We start from the raw sequence: 7,930 nt of genomic DNA on the forward strand, positions 1-7,930 counted from the left end.
TTGATTACATTTTTCCTTCCTCGTGGGGCCAGAATGCAATGGGTTCCTCTTCACAGTATCAAAGCATGCATATTTAGATCCATTACAAATGTCCCAATCCAATCTCTCCTCCATACATGGCCATGGAATTTTAGACTCTACACAAATTATTAGACCAGATCTTACAGACCATCTAAACTCCTTGCAAATAGAGGAGTGTCCTCTACTCTCTCCTCTAACTCCCTAAGGACAATAATGCAAATTCCTCTAGCACTAGACATATATTATCTTTGAGCCTCACATATTCCCTTTACCCTCTAAGGTAAAGGTGGTACTTTAGGAATGTCATTACCATTTTACAGATGAATCTCAGAAAATTTAAGTGAATTGCTTGAAGTCACAGAGCTAATAAATGTTGTAGTTAGGTTTCTAACTCAGTTTGTTGCTACTCCAAAATCTGGGACATTTTCTTTTTCTAAGAAATAAGTATTTGAAGGTCAAGAATATTAAGGGAATTCATGGGAAAAAATGTGAAGGAAAGTTCTGGATTTCAGACTATTACAAAGCAGTAAAATCATCAAAAACAATCTGGTACTGGCTAGAAATATTTATAGTTGATCTTTTTGTGGTGGCAAAGAATTGGAAACTGAAGGGATGCCCATCAATTGAGGAATGGCTGAACAACTTGTAGTATATGATTGTGATGAAATACTATTATGCTATAAAAATGATAAGCAAAAACTGGAAAAACTTACATGAGCTGATGCAAAATGAGACGAGGAGAACCAGAACATTGCACACAGGATTTTTTGCACAATTTTGCACAATGATCAGCTGCAAACGATTTGGTTATTCTCAGCAATACAAAGATCCAAGACAATTCTGGAGGTCTTTTGACAAGGAATGCTATCCACTTCCAAAGAAAGAACTGATGGAGCTTGAATGCACATTGAAGGTTTTTTTTGTTTTACTTTTTCTTTTTTACTTTATTTTTTCTTTTTTATTTTACAACATGACTTAGATGAAAATATGTTTTGCATGACTGCATATACATATATAGTTTATATCAAATTGTTTGCTTTCTCAATGGGGGCACAGCAAAAAGAAGGGAGAAAATTTGGAAGTAAAAAAAATTTTAACTAATATTAAAAATTGTTTTTACATGTAATTGGAAAATTTAGAAAAATACTGGATCTCCCCTGCACCAAAACAAAACAAATGAATATCTGGTACAATGGATAGAATATTGGGCCTAGCATCAGGGAGACCTAAGTTCAAATCAAACCTTAGTCACTCACTGTATGACCCTGGGCAAGTCACTTGAGCTCTCTTTGCTTCAGTTTCCTCAACTATAAAAATAGGGATTATGATAACCTCTCCCTCCCAGGGTTGTGAGGGTCAAGTGAGATAATATTGTAAAGCACTAAGCAAAATACCTGACCCAAGATAGGGGCTTAATAAATGCTTATTTCCTTCTTTCTTATCTGTCTTGGCTTCCTTTTCCTCATCTGTAAAAATGAACTGATAGGACTAGTTCATCTTTCCAGCTTAAGTCTACGGTCCTGTGATCTCCGAACCTCTCTGCCAAGAGGCAGGAGGCATCCTTTGTTGTCAGTCTTCTGGAGTCATCGTTGGTCACTGCATTGCTCAGAGTTCTGATGTCTTTCAGTGTTTGCCTTTACATTATTGTATCCATTGTCCAACACGCTTCCCAGTACTCCATGTTGCCTCCAGATGGCTGGTTTAATTAGCCTCCTGATTCAATAGCATAGTTCACTGTTGGTTTAGAAACAAATTACATAGGCATCATTTCCTTCACTAGATTCCTCTCCTGCCCATTATGGACGCAGGGTACTCTTGAGCAGGCCATCACACTTTCCTAAAATAGCATGCTGTCTCTTGGCTCGCCCTCACTGCTTACTGGCTTCTGTGTTCTATAGTGGGCAGCGCTTTTAATGACCCCGGCCTTCTCTCTGAAACAAAGGCCCATCTTTTTCACATAATATTCTTCTGGTGGTGCCTTATGACTGTGAGTCATGACATTCCATAATCTCCTAAGAAAGAGGGGCACAGGTCACCCACAGGGTGACGGGGAGACACATAGAGAGTGAGAGAAGTCTGGAATGCATAATCATGTTGGGCAGGGCTTTTCTGAGGCCCCCAACACTTTGGGTAGACACCCTCGGAAGGATGGGGACAAGATTCACCATGATGGCGGGCTTAAAGAGTTTCCACAGGAAGGAGGTCACATAGATCAAAGGAATCAAAATATAGTTGGTTTTTTTTTGATGGCTGATAATCTCTATAGTTTTAATAATAATGTGTGTGTAGATTCACCTATATACACACATGTAAACATATTTAAACACATATGTATATAATACAGACAAATATATAAAAACATGTTTATGTAGATATATCAACATGTACTGTTGATGCATCCAAAAAGTGCAGATCAACTAATATAATCAATCACTGGTATCCATATCTTTAAAAAGCCAAAGTAATATGATGCTTTGCTCTCATTGTCATTGATACTTTACACAGTGTTCCTAACTTGCCTTTCCCATCACTACTTTTAATGTAGGGTGCAGCTTTTTACAAGTACCAGGCAGTCCCAGCTTTTCTTTTTTCTTTGGCTTGGCTGTATGAAATATCATTTGATATAAAATAGAATGGAAGAGCTTTCTAAGTTGAAGAGGTAAAGCTCTAACCTTATTTTGAAATTCTCACTGTTATCTCTGCTGATTCTAGAACTCTCCAGTTACAACCACCCACCCATCCACACAGGATCAGGGAAAACAGAAAATAAGACATTGTCACTCTCTTCTGTTTTCCCAGAGTCATCAAGATTCAAATTTCTTTCCAGAATTTTACAGTGAAGATGAATTACTGAATTCTGGAGGAATCATCAAAGCCAAGAACCCCCTGGATTGGTCCCAAGTAAAGTACAGTAGTTCCTTTTGGGATATAGCTCATCAGGAAATAGTTCAGGGTTCATTTAGGTTAATTTAAAATATCATATCTATCTACATTTGTCAGGTTTCACTGAGCATCATCATCTTTCAAGCCTGGTTTCATTTCTCTTTCAGACGATATCCAAGAGTGAATGTCAAAACCCCAAGAGTCCTGTCCAGGAGGCAGCAAAGCTGTACATGTTGGTGTGTTCCTTTTCTTCCCATCTGGACAGTATAGGCAATTCTTAGCAGTGTGAGCCAGGAAAACAGGCAAAGAAGGAGAGTTGGAATGGCCAAATAGGTCAATGCCCTAAGAGTTGGTCTAAATTATTTGTTCCAGAGGGGCAATTTTAAACAACATTTTAGACCTCTCTTCCAGTATTATCAAGCAAGGGTGGGGTCTGTGTTGGGCTTCTGGGGAAGGATCTCCTTTTGTCTTCTTCACCTGACTTTTTAGGACTGGCGGACTTCAGAATTTTCTATCCCTGGTGGTTTGTTGTAGGTCGGGCCTGATGAGGGCCTGGAGTATATCCTGTGGAAAAAACAGAAGCATGATGTAGAAGGCAAAAGCCAGACAGCCAAAGATCACTCCACAGACCAGGAAGCTGTATTTGCCCAGTACGTGAATAATCGAGCCAATGAACAGCTGGAGTGTCATCTCCCCAATTCCTGCCCCGTCACCAGCATTGTGGTTGCACAGCCATTATTATACTGGAGGATATCTTCAGTGTAGGCCAGCATGCTGGGGAAGGTACTGCTGAGGAACAGCCCCAGAAAGGCTGTCCCCACAAACAAGAATCTGACGCTGTAGTAGAAAAAGAGGAGGAACAGGAAGGTAGCCACCAGTCCTACCAAGGTGATGAAGACCATGGTGGCTGGCTTCACCCGAGAAGAGATGGGGATGGAGATGAGCCCACCTAAGATGACAAAGCCCCAGAAGATGCTGGGAAGGTAACCAGCTACCTTATGTCCTATGAAGAGTGGAGCATCTACTTCGTAGGTGTATACAAAGGCAGAATATTCCCCCACAACTCCCAATTCCATCAGTCATGAATAGCACCAGGGCTGCAGTGATGTGAATGGCAAAGAAGGAACAAGAGACTCCTTGAAAATCCTTCTTCTGACAATGGCTGAAAAGGTCTCCATGCCCTGTCTCTGGCAGTGCTTTGGTTGGCAGAGGAGGGGAATCTTCCTTCTCAGGCAGCTCCATTTGAAGGGCAAGCTCATCAGTCTTCACTAGCAGAGGTTTTTTCCTTGGACAACAGGACACCAGCCTTCTCTTGCATAGCAGGAACAGAACAGAAATGGGCACTGGCAGATTGATCAAGGCCATGATCCAGAAGGCATAAGACGACATCGGATTCCCTACCCAGGCATGGCAGGCAGCTCATGGTGGCTCAGGTTGGGCTGAGCATGGTGGAGTGTCAAGATTTTTTGGAAATGGGAGCTGCCGTCTCTGTCATGGCTCGTGGCATTGGTTGGCAGACAATCATTCTCAGAAAGGAAGGGGTCAGCGATGAGGGGGCTCAGAAAGGCACCAAAGCCCACCAAAAAAATGTAGAACCTGGAGGAAGACAGCAGAATCCTTTTGGTAGATCTTCACCAACTGCATGTTGGCCACTGTGCCTATGAATCCCATGGCCAGACCAGCTCTGGCTGTGATGTAGCCAACACCACCACATCTTGGCAGAAGGGGATGACAGCAGACACTAGTGAGATGGTCAGAGATGAGGCAAAGAGGATCCACAGTGACTTGGCCAGCATCCTCTTGAAGATGCCCCCCAGAGCGCTGCCCAGCAAAAGACAGAACAGCTTCGAGAAGAAAACCCAGGAGATCTGGGGCAGCGAGCTGTGGGTCTGGCAGCACAGGTCAGACACCGCGGGCCCCAGGAAGCCCATGCAGAGGCCGAATCTGAAGAAGACGCTCCAGTAGGTGAGCGCGGGCTGCAGGTTGCAAGCCCAAGATGTGGCCGTGGCAGCCCATGGCGCTGCTCCCCTGTCTGTCCCGTCAAAGTCTAGTTTTAAAAAAATAATTCCCTGTCCCACTCCACCCTTCATTTAAAAAAATAACTAATTTTATTCATGACTATGGCCGATTCCAAAAGTGATCCCATCCTTTACTGTGTGCCCTTGCTTGTTCCTAGCCATCATGCCAGGTTTCTTTTCAATAATCTGTCCCAGAGGCTTCCATTGTACTAGTGGAACTCACTTTAAGACAAAGCTCTACTGAATAGGAAAATGTTAACAACAAAAATGACATGTTTATATGGCAATTAGTAAGTGATGAATAAATGCTTTTTGGATTGACTGATTTTAAAAAACCTCCCTCAGAGCAGTCATTAATAGTAACTTCCCTTTCCAGTACTTTGTCCTAATTGCTTGTTTCCAGTCTCTGGTATGAGTGGAAAATGAGGTAATAACCAAAAAAAAGGCCTTCGTATATAATGTTCTTTTTTTTTAAAAACCCTTACCTTTCATATTGGAGCCAATACAGAAGAAATCCTAGAACATAGAGCCTAGTTCTAGTGAACCTAGAACAAAGAATGTCAGAGCTAGGAGAGATGATTGGCTCCAAGGCAGAAAAGTGGTAAGGGCTAGGCAATGAGGGTTAAGTGACTTGCCCAGGGTCACACAGCTGGGAAGTATCTGATACCAGATTTGAACCTAGGACTTCCCATCTCTAGGCCTGGCTCTCAATCCATTGATCTACTCAACTTCCCCCTTCATATATCATGTTCTAATGAGGAAATCAAGGCCTACAGGGAAGAGAGAAGAAAGAAGCTGCCTAGGACTATGGAAGACGCAGAGGCTGGATTTGAACTCAGGTTCTCTGGCTTCAGATCTAATGCTTTTTCTTCTTTTCTGTCACTGGTGCCACCATTCATTTGTTCTCTCATGCTCATAGTCATGAGGTTCTTTTTTGGCAGTTATTTTTCAGTTGTGTCTGACTCTTCATAACCCTATTTCAGGTTTTTCTTGGCAAAGATACTGGTGGTTTGCCATTTTCTTCTCCAACTTATTTTTACAGTTGAGGAAACTGAAACTAAGGTTAAGTGATTTGCACACAGCTACTAAGTGTCTGAGGCCAGATTTGAACTCAAGAAGATGAGGCTTTCTCTTTAACCCCTCCCTAACTTTCCCTTTTCATTTCTTATATAAACAAGTATTATGTCCTAGAAATTCTGTGTCCAAAACATTTCTTATTCTGTCCCATCATCTCTATTCCCATTGACTCCTTTATTCCTATTGATTCCCTTTGAACTTTTGGGTGTCACCTCCTTATATGTCACTCCCTCTCCATTCTCTCTTCCTTCTTATTCATACTTCATACTGTTTCCAGGATCATCTTATAGAGTCATTCTCCCACAGATAATTCCTCTTTGAATTTAAGTTGAAAGGGAATTAGAGATCATCTATTCTAAGCATCTCATTTTCCAGTGAAAACAGAGACCCACTGAGGACAAATAATTTACCCAATAAAACAGTTTGTAAATAACAAAGCTGAGATTTGAATCCACATCCCATTACTCCAAATTCAGTGTTCTTACAACTAGAACTACATTGCCTCTTTTTCTAGTGTGTAGACCTAGTTAAGTAATTCTTGGGCCCAGAAATTTTCAGTAAATCTCCATAGCCTGTGGAAGGGGAGAATGACCAATAAGATCCTTAGGGCACAAGATTCTCTGCATGCTTTTAATTGAACACCTGGAATTAGGGGAAATACTCCTTTGGCCATTAATGATGAATGGCTAGTGTTGTGTATTCAGTGTCAAGAGCTAGTAGAACTAATGCCAAAGTTTTAACTGAGTTCTCATAGAAAAGGAGCAATATGAATCCTCACTTGGCCCTTTTTTGCCATTCTTTCTTCCCTGGCAGCTTTTCATTCATTCATAGCTCATTTTCATATGAGCCCCCCAGTTGGGAAGAGTATAAGAGCTATGGCTATTTTATTTCCCTACCAGGGTTCTGTGTATTCCTGGGCTCATAATAACTTGCTGCTGTGTTTATTTGTTCCTAATTAGAATTGAATGAATATTCAGAAATATCATGGACCAGTTATTACCTTGTGAGACTAAAAAAATTGGAAGAGATATCAGAAGTCCCCTCAGCAAAAGGATTTGACAGCAAAGATGTATTAGAGGGTTTGGTTTGGGTGTTATGGATGAAGGGAGAAAGAATGGAGTCTTCTCCTTTCAAGTTTAGGAAAAGGGAAGGAGTTGATTAGATAAACCCAGAAGATAGAAGGAGGGTGAGATGGATTATTCCCCGCTTCAGTCTTCTCCAAACCTGTCTCCTCACTAAACCTGCCTTTTACTCCCCTCTATTAACTGGTCTTATAGATGAACTTCTTCCCTTGGGGAAAGAGAGAGAAATCAGCTCTCTCCCTCCTCCAATGTGACTATTTCCTTTACTCACAATGAAGTCATTTGAGGATAAATAACAATCTTTATTCTAACAATTATTGTCAGGGGTAAAACAGGAAGATGTCTGAAGGATTAGGGTCTAGAGGAAAGAGGGGGAAGGAGGTCCCTGTCTTTCTAAATCTTCCTTCCCTTCCTCCAAAGTTGAGAGACCCAGGTTTGACAGCCTGTCCTCTGAGAGGTTCAGATTTGGTGAACCCTGGTCTTTGTCACAGCAGAGCAATGGTGTCAGAGACTTAGGGTGTCAAGGAGCTGTGAGAGATCCTGTTAGAGCTGCTTCTTGTTCTTCTCAGGTTTATGCCACACTTCTTGGGATATTTGGGGGAGGGGGAGATGGTGATCAGGTTCAAGGAGGGATTTAGTCTAGTGCTCAGGATCCAGTCTCAGATCAGACTTTCCCCTTTGCTGTTGAGAGAGAGAGAGAGAGAGAGAGAGAGAGAGAGAGAGAGAGAGAGAGAGAGAGAGAGAGAGAGAGAGAGAGAGAGAGGAGAGAGAGAGGGAGAGGGGGGGGGAGAGAGAGAAACACACAAAATGGTTTCTACTCTTAGAATCTTCTCCTCCTTCCAGATTCTA

The 7,930-nt window shown here is 41.9% G+C and overlaps 1 pseudogene; it reads right to left on the reverse strand.

The window, feature by feature from the left end:
* Positions 1-3,189: 3,189 nt before the first annotated feature.
* LOC100619403 (major facilitator superfamily domain-containing protein 4A-like) lies at positions 3,190-4,920 on the reverse strand (annotated as a pseudogene).
* Positions 4,921-7,930: the final 3,010 nt, after the last annotated feature.

The sequence above is a fragment of the Monodelphis domestica genome, chromosome 1, assembly GCF_027887165.1.
Source record: "Monodelphis domestica isolate mMonDom1 chromosome 1, mMonDom1.pri, whole genome shotgun sequence".
Classification (NCBI taxonomy): domain Eukaryota; kingdom Metazoa; phylum Chordata; class Mammalia; order Didelphimorphia; family Didelphidae; genus Monodelphis; species Monodelphis domestica.